General features: G+C 51.6%; 1 long non-coding RNA gene across 1 annotated transcript; it reads right to left on the reverse strand.

Annotated features, from left to right (window-relative positions):
- Positions 1 to 1104: 1104 nt before the first annotated feature.
- On the reverse strand, positions 1105 to 11676 carry LOC136502630 (uncharacterized). The gene is made up of 3 exons (XR_010770646.1): positions 11440 to 11676; positions 2269 to 2409; positions 1105 to 1281 (listed from the first exon to the last, which is right to left on the reverse strand). It is a non-coding gene; the product is annotated as an uncharacterized lncRNA (long non-coding RNA).
- Between the last annotated feature and the right edge of the window lie 3104 nt (positions 11677 to 14780).

Here is a 14780-nt window from a genome sequence, read left to right on the forward strand (position 1 = left end):
GCTCGGGGACTCTCCCGATAACTTCTTATAGTTTTGCTCTCCTCGGCTACATGTGATTTGTACTCACATACAGATGAGAGACATTTATTTGGACCTTGCTACAAGGCTCATACTTCGCCTTCCAGCAAGCTCGGGGACTACGTCGGTACGATGCACCTGCCGGTGTATCTTGTTTTGCTTGTACGGCAATTGGATTCTTAACTTCAGCGGAATTTCTTTTTAGACCCTGGCACCACGTGCCTACGTCACCTACTACCAGGCTCGGGGACTAAGTGGGCACACTTCACCTTGCGGTGAATGTGTTTGTTTTTCGACCCCTATGCTTCTGATGTTTAAGGACGCTATGCTTCAAGACCACTTATATTTCTTTTCAGAAATACAAGTGGGCACACTTCTTAGGACAGAAATCTTTTTCTTTTTTCTTAAGAGCACCATACATTCTTCGGACAACCTACTTCTCCGGTGATGACGGTGGTCAGAGGCGTCAAGGATTCAAGCCTCGCTTGTCGGAGAAGGTTAAAATGGCGTGTCACAGCATAATACATGATGCTCGGGGACTAGCTGTGGAGGTATTAACCCCTATACCCTTACGGCTAAGCTTGGGCTGGCCCGGATCGATGGTTTCAGTTCACTCGAAAGATGATGTGCGGCCCAGTTAGCCTGATCGGAGTCCCGCATAAGGAATCAAGACGGATTTGGCGACCAAGCAGGATCCTGGTCGGTTAGAATAGGAATCCTTATCCGGCCACATATGGCAATTGTAACTGACTAGGATTAGTTTCCAGATCTGTAACCCTGCCCCTCGGACTATATAAGGCGGGCAGGGGACCCCTCTAAAAAGACATCTTTCATTAACATACAGCAATACAAATCAGACGCGGGACGTAGGTATTACGCCTTCTTGGCGGCCGAACCTAGATAAAAACTCATGTCTGTTGTGGCAGAACCACCCGGAATAGCGTACTTACGGAGCGCTCGTCTTCCACCAGACACTAAGCACCCCGAAAGCCACTACCACGAGCGGTATCCGTCGGGCACACCCCGAGGGAGAACCTGAAAGCTCCACATTTATCCCAAGGATCCAATAATGAAAACGAGTTACAACACCAGTCCATCTCATACATTAGAGTTTCTTCAAAGTACATTATTACAATACCAAATACAGAGTGCGGAATGATAAACAGCGGAATATTAAAAGATAACATCTAGCGATAAGATAACGAGGATTCCGTCTGAGCCCACCAGATGGATCCTCCACACAAGGAACTCCTCAAGCATCACCTGCAATAGGGGTAAATAAACCCTGAGTACACAATGTACTCGCAAGATTTATCCGATCAGTGGGAATACTTTCCCGACTCCAAGGAATATGCTAGGCTTTATGGTTGCTGGTTCTCTTTTAGCAAAAAGCAATACTAATAGTGAATCCTTATTGGTACATTATTATCATCAGCCGGATTAAGTTTTCATCTAGTCAATCTATATAAGCACCTGTTCTACTTTCAAGCAAGGGTTGAGCAATCGATATTGTTCCTTCTCCTTTTTCACTTCCAGTTCTTACTACGGTGCTAAACCGCAGACAAGCCGTACCGGATAACCCGGCGATTCGCGAATCAATGTACCCAGCTGGGTGCCCCGAAGACACACGCCCCGCTTGTACCCCAGGCACAAGCAGGACTAACCCACCACTCTCTTGTCCCGGGTGTCCAGGTCCCCGTCCAAACTTGGACTCCAAGCCCCCGCCTCTGAATCCCGGACTCAGTGCGGCGCAAGGACCTCCACCACCTCCTCTTCCCATCAGTCGGTCCAGAAAGAGCCGGATCCGCGACAAGAGAGCAGCAAGTCTTCCCTGCGCCCATACCCAAGTATGTGCTCGGGACAATAGTCTGTGACTTGCCTAGAGTCATATGCAACGACCGGTCCTTAATCGACACAGACAGGGAAAAAGTGTAACCGAGCTATGCCCTGTTGGCCGCAGGACACCACCCCTCACACCCACCAGTACCAAATCCACATCCCTGTCCGGTCACCATTTTTCCTTTCCATTATTTCATCATGATATCATAGTGTAATCACCTATTTGCGAGTAACGGCAGGTTACTCACACTACCGACATCCTGAGCATAGCAGCTACTCGACCTACACTAGTAGGACTCATGGTGGATATATCTATGCATGTAGTTTCGATAAAATGCCTGTAACGTAAATGCATATCATATAAATATATTCAGTGATCATTTAAAAATAGGGTTATGCACCGGGGCTTGCCTTGGGCAGTTGCCGAGTCAGCAAAGTCAGTACCAACAGGCTCCTGGTCTCCTTCCTGCGTGAAAAGCTCCTCCTCGTACTCCTCGATCACCTCGTCGTACTCCGGATCGCCGACGAGTACGAAGTCTACCTGTTCGTGATCTACATGAAATGACGAGGCAATGATTACACTATGGCAACAGAAATTCTCAATGCAAAAGTACCTCTATTACATTACTAAGCGAGGTCTTCCTACTAAAGTCTAAGTTATACACCAGTACTACTAACAAGTATGACCGTGTCCTATATTCTTACAATGACTACGGATATTCATACTCCTAATGTCAGTTTATGATAAAGCAAGGATAACAACTACGTCCTCTAACGACTCGTTCTATGATTATCATCAGTACAGCAAGTATATACATGCCTAAGGAACCTACGGTAACGATTTCAAAACTAAAGTAATCGTCGGTTTGTCCCAACAAATCTTGCAATTAAGGATCGATATACCGCTAAGCTTCTACTTCAAGCTTATGAGCCTACCATCCTGACCACTAACGGTGAACCAACTGTACTAACAGGTAGGCGACATTTATGCGAACCCAACAAACTTTGTTTCGCTATTTTTGGACAATCATGCGATTTGCTACTAATTATTGAAGTTCAGTTCATAACCTATATAGATAAACAATTTCCAATATAATGAAATGGAGAAAACAAAAACCTCCCTGACCAGCCCACGACGCGCGGCCCGACCCAACTCGCCATCCCGCCCGCGCGTGACAGCAGCCAGGCGCGCGGCCCACGCGGAGGCGCGGCCCAGATGGCCAACGGCCCGCGAAGGGAAAAGCCTGCGCGCGCGGTAAAACTTGCACGAACACCCCCGACGAACTCGGCATTTACTACGGGCTCTACGGTACTGTTTCTCTACTCTACCATTTTACACCAGCACCCTCCCACCTCCTCTTCTTCACCGCGAGGAGGTCCCTGGCCCCCCCAGGGCGCGCACCGGCGCGACGGCACGGCACCGGGCGACCACGCCGGCCTCACCTGAACCCCTACAGCCTACCTAAGGGGTCGATAGGTACCTGGATAGCACGTAGAAGCTACTGGAGGCGACGCGACGAGCAGAGATGCAGGCACAACCTCCCTCCCCGGCGGTGACTCCTGACCTGCAAGAGCGAGCGCGTTCCCGTGAGCACCATCGAAAGCGAGGCCAGCGCACGAGCTAGCGAGCCCCAGGGAGCACTCACCGACACCCCTGCGTTGACGGTTAGGTTGGAGGCGGTCTGAGCAAAGCTGGCCACGTGAGCTCGCGGCGGTGCGGTGATGACCGACGGGGGCACTACCGTGGCGGTGGGGCTGGCCTGCTGCTATGCTAGGACTGAGGTGCGCGGGGTGCTCAGGAGGACATGGCGAGTCTGTGGGTGCACTGAATCGCCACGAGGCGCACTGCGGGACTGGCTCGCCGCTAGAGGGCGTCGGCACGGCCTTATGGACCCGGTGGCGCGGTAGTCCAAAATTGAAGCGCAGTGAGTCGAGAATGGCAGCGCAGTGGGGTAGGCTAGATGACCGGCTGTCTAACGGAGCTGCAAGCAACGTCAATTTGAAAATGGTGCACCCACTACGGCGAATTGGAAGAAAAGGTCGCGACGGCTAGGAGACAACGGATACAGAGGAGGTCCCGTCGCGGTATGGCTCACCAGCAACGTCAACGCTCGGTACTGACTTGCCTGGCCATGGGGAACTCCAGGGCGTGCTCCTGACAGCCGTTCGCACGGCCGCAGCAGCAACGACGAGCCATGGCATGGCATGTCTGCGGACAGCGCCAGAAAAAGACACGGCGGACGCGACGCCGAGGCGACAGCGCAGCGGCAGGTTTCTAAACGCGCAGGCGGCCAAGGGGTCAACTGGGGGTACCGAGCGCAGCCGCTAGCGACGCGGACGCGGGACCCCGACCGACCACGGCCACAGCGGGGGCAGGGCAAGGCAGGCAGAGCACGGCCGGCGGTCCGAGCGCGACACATCGGTTGGCGAGGCGAGCAGCAGCGAGGTAGAGCGCGCAGGCGGGCAGCAGCCAGGCAGAGGGTCAAGACGCGCGGGGCGTGCGAGTGAACGGCGTCGTCAGCCCAGCCGAGCGCGGCAGTAGCTCAGGCCCGCGCGGCACAGCGCGCTGGCAAGCCGACCGGGTGGTGACCGCGCCCAGCGCCCAGCCAGGTGATGTGCACGACTTTTAAAGCAGCTCGACAATGCGTACGCCATGTTCCAATCGTTAATCTAATTTCTCGATGCGAATATGGGTACACCTAGCCGTCACCATCAGTCGCGACATTGCTCTCCTTCTTAGACCAATTGTTCTACAACTAATGCCGAAGATGGCTTCGTCGACCACTTCGAATACTTACGCGGAGGACGTCGATTAGAAAGGTTTCGCGTCGAATCACCAAACCCGACCCCCGGGACGTACGCGCTAGCCATCCAATGTTATCGGCCGCAACCTTTTTATCATCATTCACGAAACGTTTTACACCATTTAGCGTTAACAATAATTCGATTAAGGTAATAAACACGTTATGTGACACGAAACATAACCTTGTGCTTTCCCGTTTCGTAAACATGTTTCCAAGCCAAATATGGATTATAAAGCCTATCTTACACCAATGCACATAAATCAGATGCTTGCGAAATGTTTCAGCAAAACGTTACAATATAACACCAGGGTGTTACAAATCTACCCCCCTAAAACAAAATCTCGACCCGAGATTTCATGTGCCTAGTGAGAAAAGGTATGGAGTACATTTTGCACAAAACTAACTATCTGGCCCAGAGAGGAGATGGGGGTAATGCTTTGTTAAGTAGTTCTCTTGCTCCCAGGTGGCCTCGTCCTCTGAATGGTTTTGCCATTGTACCTTGTAAAACTTTATCACCCTGTTCCTGGTCACTCTCTCCTTCTCATCCAAGATTTTTATAGGATGTTCCACATAGGACAGATCAGGTTGGAGCGGAAGTCCTTCTATTTCCACAGATTCTTCAGGAACTCGTAGGCATTTCTTCAGTTGCGAGACGTGAAATACATTGTGAACTGCCGAGAGAATTTCAGGGAGTTGGAGACGATAAGCAACGGGACCACACTGCTGCAACACCTTGTATGGACCCACATACCGAGGGGCTAACTTGCCATGGACACCAAACCGATGTACTCCTCTCATAGGAGATACCTTGAGGTACACAAAATCTCCAACTGCAAATTCTAAAGGCCTTCTTCGTTTGTCTGCGTAAGCCTTCTATCTACTCTGAGCTGACTTCAAGTGTTCACGAATAATATTTACTTTCTCTCGAGCCTCCTTTATGAAATCAGGCCTGAAGTACCCACGGTCTCCTACTTCAACCCAGTTTAGTGGTGTCCTACACTTCTGTCCATATAAAGCTTCAAATGGTGCCATACGGATACTCTCCTGATAGCTGTTGTTATAAGAAAATTCGGCCAGCTTCAAACACTGATCCCACCTCTCAGGAAAAGAGATTGTACAAGCCCGCAGCATATCCTCGAGCACCTAGTTCACCCTCTCAGTTTGACCATCTATCTGTGGGTGGTATGCCGAGCTCCTGAGAAGGCGAGTACCCAAACACTCCTGGAGTTTCTCCCAGAAACGAGAGACGAAAACTGACCCTCTATCCGAGATGATGGTGAGAGGAACTCCATGTAGGGTCACAATCCGATCAAAGTATAACTCCGCATACTTCTTTGCATTGTATCTAGTGTCCACTGGAAGGAAGTGGGCAGACTTGGTGAGACGATCCACGATGACCCAAATAGAATCAAAACCAGAGGAGGTGCGGGGTAAACCCACAATGAAATCTAGGGAAATATCCTCCCATTTCCAAACAGGAATGGGCAAGGGCTGCAGATATCCCGGAGTACGCATATGATCTGCCTTGACTCTGCCACAAGTATCACATTCCGCAACGAACTGGGTGATATCTTGCTTCATGTATGACCACCAGTACAGCCTGCGCAGATCATGATACATCTTGTTGCTACCAGGGTGGATAGACAGCTTGGAATGATGGCCTTCTTGCAAAATCTTCCTTTTCAACTCTTCATTGGATGGAACTACCAGTCTATCCTTGTATCTCACGACTCCCTGCTCATCAATGCTAAAATGAGGATCACGCCCTTCTGCTAGTAACTTCTTGATGTGAGGAATCTCTTCGTGGTCTTCCTTCTGTTCCTGAATAATTTGCTCCAGTAATTCTGAGGTTAAAGCAATATGAGCTAGCACCTCAGTGTGGTGGAGTGACAAGGGTATTTCCTCAACCTGATGCGACTTACGACTCAAAGCATCAGCCACCACATTAGCTTTTCCTGGATGATAGTGGACTTCCAAATCATAATCCTTGATCAACTCTAACCATCTCCTTTGTCTCATGTTCAACTCAGACTGAGTGAAAATATACTTAAGGCTCTTGTGGTCAGTGAAGATATGTACTTTGTTGCCCAACAAATACTGCCTCCAAATCTTCAGAGAGTGAACTACAGCAGCTAGCTCTAAATCATGGGTAGGGTAGTTCACCTCGTGCTTCTTTAGTTGGCGCGAAGCATAAGCTATCACACGCCCTTCTTGCATAAGCACACACCCCAATCCCGTCTTCGAGGCATCACAGTAAACATCAAAGGGCCTCTCAATATCGGGTTGAGCCAATACAGGAGCAGTGGTCAGAAAAGTCTTCAGGGACTGAAAGGCTTCTTCACAAGCTGGACTCCAAACAAACATAGCTTCTTTCTGGAGCAGCTTAGTCATGGGCTGGGCTATCTTGGAGAAATCAGGGATGAAGCGTCGATAGTATCCAGCTAGTCCAAGGAACTGGCGGATCTGGTGCACAGACCTTGGAGACTTCCAATCTAATACATCTTGCACCTTGCTGGGATCCACAGACACGCCCTCAGGTGTCAACACATGTCCCAAAAACTGCACTCGATCAAGCCAAAACTCGCACTTGCTGAATTTAGCATACAGCTGGTGCTCCCTTAGCCGAGTCAGTATTATCCGGAGGAGATGGGCATGCTCTTTCTCATTCTTGGAATAGATTAAGATGTCATCAATGAAAACTACCACAAACTTATCTAGCTCCGGCATAAAAACTGAGTTCATCAGGTACATGAAGAAGGCCAGGGCATTGGTGAGGCCGAAAGACATCACTAGGTATTCATATAGCCCATACCTAGTAGAGAAAGCTGTCCTTGGTATATCCTGGGGCCTGATCTTGATCTGGTGATAGCCCGATCGGAGATCTATCTTCGAGAACACCATGGCACCAGCTAACTGATCAAACAAAGTATCAATGCGGGGCAAGGGATACTTGTTCTTAACTGTTACCGCATTGAGGGGACGGTAATCCACACACATCCGCAGGGTGCCATCCTTCTTCTTCACGAAAATCGCTGGGCAACCCCATGGTGAAGAACTTGGGCGGATGAAACCCTTGTCCATCAACTCCTCCAGTTGCTTCTTCATTTCTGCTAGTTCTCTTGGGGCCATGCGGTACGGACGTCTGGAGATAGGAGCAGTACCAGGCTCAAGCTCAATAGAGAATTCTACCTCACGGTCCGGTGGCAATCCAGGAAGATCTTCAGGGAAAACATCTGGGAACTCACATACTATTGGAATGGAGGTAAGATTAGGAACGGCTTCAGCAAGGGCAGCAACAGGTAAGACCGGTTCTGAGGGTATGATGAGAGACATCCTGTCCTCAGAAGACGGAAGCCGTAACTCTACACTTCTTCTCTTCATATCCAATACTACCCCATACACCCGCAACCAGTTCATCCCAAGAATAACATCAATGCCTTGCCCAGGCATTATCATGAACTGTAGACGGTAAGTGTGGGTGGCTAATACCAAACTTACAGTATCCGTACGGGTATTGATAAACATCTGAGAACCCGCAGTACGGATCTTATAGGCATACGGTATAGCCACAAGTGATAAGTTGTGCTGCTCTACAAACCCCATGCTCATAAAGGAATGCGATGCACCAGAATCAAACAACACCAAAGCTGGATGGGATTCGATGGTAAACATACCAGCCATAACTGTCTCCTGATGCACAACCTGCTGAGCATCCGTGAAGTGCACCTGACCAGATCTGCTGGGCACCTTTCTCTTGATGAAAGTCCTCTTAACGAGCCTGGAATTTGCAGACGGCTGAGACGGCTGAACTGTCTGCTGCTGAGGACACTCCCTGGCATAGTGGCCCTCCTTGCCACACTTGAAACAAGCACCAGGCTTGTTCCCGAATCCCTGACGAGGTGGGACCTGCTGTCCCTGAGTCTGCTGGGGCTGCACCTGCTGCTGAGATGCCTTGTACTGAGTAGCAGAAGTATGTGATGTCTGCTGGGGTGACCGGAACGGAGGCCCGCCGGATGGTTGATAGGGCCCCCGCCTAACAATTTGCACCTTCTGAGTATGAGGGTGGCTGGAGGATCCAGCTGCCACCCTCCTCCGCTTCCAATCCGCCTGAGATGCCCGCTGAAAACCCTCAAGAGCAATGGCGGCGTTCATCAGAGCCCCAAAGGTCTGATAGTTTCCCAGGTACAGTTTCTCCTGTAGAGCAGGAGTGAGACCACGAAAGAAACGATCCTTCTTCTTGTCATCCGTGTCCACCTGACTACCAGCATACTGAGCCAAGTGGTTGAACTGATTCACATACTCCATTACCGTCCCGCTTCCCTGACGCAACTCCATGAACTCGGTCACCTTCTGGTGGATAACGCCAGCCGGTATGAAGAACTCGCGGAAGGCGGCGGAGAACTCCGGCCACGTTGCCGGGTGATCCGGCAGCTCCGCGGCCTGGAAAGTCTCCCACCAGGCACCTGCGGACCCCAAAAGCTGTTGGGACGCAAAGTGCACCTTCTGCTCGTTGGCCACTCCGAGCAGCCGAAACTTCTGCTCCAGCGTGCGAAGCCAGTGCTCCGCCTCCAACGGATCGTCCGACGGTGTGAACGTGGGCGGGTGGGTCTTGAGGAAGTCCTGATAAGAGGACTGTCCCTCAGGACGGCGAGCACCACCCCCATTCCCACCGTTGCCTCCGGGGCCTCCACGGGCGAGACCCGCGACGGCCTGTGCCATAACCTCCAAGGCACGAGCAGTCTCCTGTCGAGCAGCGGCTGACTCCCGACGAGCAGCCAACAACTCCACCATGACCTCCGCGGCGGACAGCGGCGGAGGCGGTGGTGGCGGCGGGAAAGGATGAGGAACCAAAGGTGGAACCTCCCGAGCTCCCTCGTTGTCACGCTCAAAAGCCCGAGCACTATCACCATGGCCCTCGTTGGCCGCTCCCGAACTGGTGCTCCCATGTCCGGACCTCAGATTCATCTGTAAGAGAGACGAACCATCCATTAGGACACCCTTCCGATTATCCGATGAGAATCTAGGGATTAAAGCGATGATAGCACATTTTTTTTAAAGTATTCATTAAGTTAGTTCTACCAATTTACTACTTTCATTATACGTGAAGGGGGATTCCTAGATCAAGTAAGATGCTATTATATGATGCATGCTTCGACCTATACGTTCCCTCAAGCCGGAATATAGCGGCGTTTGTAACATTTTCGGCACATCGCACACTCACTTTCCGTATACTAAGCGATTTCTTACGCAACGTAAGTCAGTGTTCCTGCAGAAAACTGATTAGATAAAACCAGTGCCGCTATCCTAGATACACCATATAGCTAGGGCTTATACTTATATAACTTAACTTAATCGCATCCTACTTTTCGCAAAACCTTTGTTGGTCAAACTTTTAGTTTTGTAACAGAGTGAGGAACTCATGACCATTATTGGCTCTGGTACCAACTGTGGTAGAACCACCCGGAATAGCGTACTTACGGAGCGCTCGTCTTCCACCAGACACTAAGCACCCCGAAAGCCACTACCACGAGCGGTATCCGTCGGGCACACCCCGAGGGAGAACCCGAAAGCTCCACATTTATCCCAAGGATCCAATAATGAAAACGAGTTACAACACCAGTCCATCTCATACATTAGAGTTTCTTCAAAGTACATTATTACAATACCAAATACAGAGTGCGGAATGATAAACAGCGGAATATTAAAAGATAACATCTAGCGATAAGATAACGAGGATTCCGTCTGAGCCCACCAGATGGATCCTCCACACAAGGAACTCCTCAAGCATCACCTGCAATAGGGGTAAATAAACCCTGAGTACACAATGTACTCGCAAGACTTATCCGATCAGTGGGAATACTTTCCCGACTCCAAGGAATATGCTAGGCTTTATGGTTGCTGGTTCTCTTTTAGCAAAAAGCAATACTAATAGTGAATCCTTATTGGTACATTATTATCATCAGCCGGATTAAGTTTTCATCTAGTCAATCTATATAAGCACCTGTTCTACTTTCAAGCAAGGGTTGAGCAATCGATATTGTTCCTTCTCCTTTTTCACTTCCAGTTCTTACTACGGTGCTAAACCGCAGACAAGCCGTACCGGATAACCCGGCGATTCGCGAATCAATGTACCCAGCTGGGTGCCCCGAAGACACACGCCCCGCTTGTACCCCAGGCACAAGCAGGACTAACCCACCACTCTCTTGTCCCGGGTGTCCAGGTCCCCGTCCAAACTTGGACTCCAAGCCCCCGCCTCTGAATCCCGGACTCAGTGCGGCGCAAGGACCTCCACCACCTCCTCTTCCCATCAGTCGGTCCGGAAAGAGCCGGATCCGCGACAAGAGAGCAGCAAGTCTTCCCTGCGCCCATACCCAAGTATGTGCTCGGGACAATAGTCTGTGACTTGCCTAGAGTCATATGCAACGACCGGTCCTTAATCGACACAGACAGGGAAAAAGTGTAACCGAGCTATGCCCTGTTGGCCGCAGGACACCACCCCTCACACCCACCAGTACCAAATCCACATCCCTGTCCGGTCACCATTTTTCCTTTCCATTATTTCATCATGATATCATAGTGTAATCACCTATTTGCGAGTAACGGCAGGTTACTCACACTACCGACATCCTGAGCATAGCAGCTACTCGACCTGCACTAGTAGGACTCATGGTGGATATATCTATGCATGTAGTTTCGATAAAATGCCTGTAACGTAAATGCATATCATATAAATATATTCAGTGATCATTTAAAAATAGGGTTATGCACCGGGGCTTGCCTTGGGCAGTTGCCGAGTCAGCAAAGTCAGTACCAACAGGCTCCTGGTCTCCTTCCTGCGTGAAAAGCTCCTCCTCGTACTCCTCGATCACCTCGTCGTACTCCGGATCGCCGACGAGTACGAAGTCTACCTGTTCGTGATCTACATGAAATGACGAGGCAATGATTACACTATGGCAACAGAAATTCTCAATGCAAAAGTACCTCTATTACATTACTAAGCGAGGTCTTCCTACTAAAGTCTAAGTTATACACCAGTACTACTAACAAGTATGACCGTGTCCTATATTCTTACAATGACTACGGATATTCATACTCCTAATGTCAGTTTATGATAAAGCAAGGATAACAACTACGTCCTCTAACGACTCGTTCTATGATTATCATCAGTACAGCAAGTATATACATGCCTAAGGAACCTACGGTAACGATTTCAAAACTAAAGTAATCGTCGGTTTGTCCCAACAAATCTTGCAATTAAGGATCGATACACCGCTAAGCTTCTACTTCAAGCTTATGAGCCTACCATCCTGACCACTAACGGTGAACCAACTGTACTAACAGGTAGGCGACATTTATGCGAACCCAACAAACTTTGTTTCGCTATTTTTGGACAATCATGCGATTTGCTACTAATTATTGAAGTTCAGTTCATAACCTATATAGATAAACAATTTCCAATATAATGAAATGGAGAAAACAAAAACCTCCCTGACCAGCCCACGACGCGCGGCCCGACCCAACTCGCCATCCCGCCCGCGCGTGACAGCAGCCAGGCGCGCGGCCCACGCGGAGGCGCGGCCCAGATGGCCAACGGCCCACGAAGGGAAAAGCCTGCGCGCGCGGTAAAACTTGCACGAACACCCCCGACGAACTCGGCATTTACTACGGGCTCTACGGTACTGTTTCTCTACTCTACCATTTTACACCAGCACCCTCCCACCTCCTCTTCTTCACCGCGAGGAGGTCCCTGGCCCCCCCAGGGCGCGCACCGGCGCGACGGCACGGCACCGGGCGACCACGCCGGCCTCACCTGAACCCCTACAGCCTACCTAAGGGGTCGATAGGTACCTGGATAGCACGTAGAAGCTACTGGAGGCGACGCGACGAGCAGAGATGCAGGCACAACCTCCCTCCCCGGCGGTGACTCCTGACCTGCAAGAGCGAGCGCGTTCCCGTGAGCACCATCGAAAGCGAGGCCAGCGCACGAGCTAGCGAGCCCCAGGGAGCACTCACCGACACCCCTGCGTTGACGGTTAGGTTGGAGGCGGTCTGAGCAAAGCTGGCCACGTGAGCTCGCGGCGGTGCGGTGATGACCAACGGGGGCACTACCGTGGCGGTGGGGCTGGCCTGCTGCTATGCTAGGACTGAGGTGCGCGGGGTGCTCAGGAGGACATGGCGAGTCTGTGGGTGCACTGAATCGCCACGAGGCGCACTGCGGGACTGGCTCGCCGCTAGAGGGCGTCGGCACGGCCTTATGGACCCGGTGGCGCGGTAGTCCAAAATTGAAGCGCAGTGAGTCGAGAATGGCAGCGCAGTGGGGTAGGCTAGATGACCGGCTGTCTAACGGAGCTGCAAGCAACGTCAATTTGAAAATGGTGCACCCACTACGGCGAATTGGAAGAAAAGGTCGCGACGGCTAGGAGACAACGGATACAGAGGAGGTCCCGTCGCGGTATGGCTCACCAGCAACGTCAACGCTCGGTACTGACTTGCCTGGCCATGGGGAACTCCAGGGCGTGCTCCTGACAGCCGTTCGCACGGCCGCAGCAGCAACGACGAGCCATGGCATGGCATGTCTGCGGACAGCGCCAGAAAAAGACACGGCGGACGCGACGCCGAGGCGACAGCGCAGCGGCAGGTTTCTAAACGCGCAGGCGGCCAAGGGGTCAACTGGGGGTACCGAGCGCAGCCGCTAGCGACGCGGACGCGGGACCCCGACCGACCACGGCCACAGCGGGGGCAGGGCAAGGCAGGCAGAGCACGGCCGGCGGTCCGAGCGCGACACATCGGTTGGCGAGGCGAGCAGCAGCGAGGTAGAGCGCGCAGGCGGGCAGCAGCCAGGCAGAGGGTCAAGACGCGCGGGGCGTGCGAGTGAACGGCGTCGTCAGCCCAGCCGAGCGCGGCAGTAGCTCAGGCCCGCGCGGCACAGCGCGCTGGCAAGCCGACCGGGTGGTGACCGCGCCCAGCGCCCAGCCAGGTGATGTGCACGACTTTTAAAGCAGCTCGACAATGCGTATGCCATGTTCCAATCGTTAATCTAATTTCTCGATGCGAATATGGGTACACCTAGCCGTCACCATCAGTCGCGACATTGCTCTCCTTCTTAGACCAATTGTTCTACAACTAATGCCGAAGATGGCTTCGTCGACCACTTCGAATACTTACGCGGAGGACGTCGATTAGAAAGGTTTCGCGTCGAATCACCAAACCCGACCCCCGGGACGTACGCGCTAGCCATCCAATGTTATCGGCCGCAACCTTTTTATCATCATTCACGAAACGTTTTACACCATTTAGCGTTAACAATAATTCGATTAAGGTAATAAACACGTTATGTGACACGAAACATAACCTTGTGCTTTCCCGTTTCGTAAACATGTTTCCAAGCCAAATATGGATTATAAAGCCTATCTTACACCAATGCACATAAATCAGATGCTTGCGAAATGTTTCAGCAAAACGTTACAATATAACACCAGGGTGTTACATCTGTCTTGCGTCACCGTCTTGTTTGGGGCTTGCGCATCTGTCTGCCGATAATCTACTACCTTGGGCATACCCCTAGGTAGACTGCCGACCATATTTCGTCGACAGCGTCCATAGGTGGTGACTACGCAACCTGGGGTTCACCGGAGATAGCTCGCTAGCGACAATGGTGGGTGGCGGAGGTAGTGCGGTGGTACACCGGCATTCTTCGGCCATCGCGTGCTCCGGTGAGGTGCGCTACGGCAACGCGAAATCCTAACAAAGCTATCTATGGTGGTTAGTGCTCCGGTGAGGCGGCGGCGAGCTCTGACCACGTGCATGCCGCGGCGGTGGTGCACGAAGCACGGTGGTGGGGCTCTCCATTCTGGCTATCCGGTGGTGAGAGGGAAGTCTCCGTCTAACCTACTGGATCTAGGTCACAAGGCCATGTAGAGATGACTAAGAGCGAGGACTAGAGTGACCCCAAGACGGTTGGCCGTGGCTAGCTCAAGGTCACAGCCATGGCGGCCACGGCGGGAGCGGCGGTGTGTTCTCGCACGACCATGCAGTAGCATCTAACCTAGTTCCTACCTAAGCATATGGTCCACAAAGTGGCTACAGATCAGAGAAGAGGAGGACAGGAGGTGCGGTGGA

The sequence above is a fragment of the Miscanthus floridulus genome, chromosome 14, assembly GCF_019320115.1.
Source record: "Miscanthus floridulus cultivar M001 chromosome 14, ASM1932011v1, whole genome shotgun sequence".
Classification (NCBI taxonomy): domain Eukaryota; kingdom Viridiplantae; phylum Streptophyta; class Magnoliopsida; order Poales; family Poaceae; genus Miscanthus; species Miscanthus floridulus.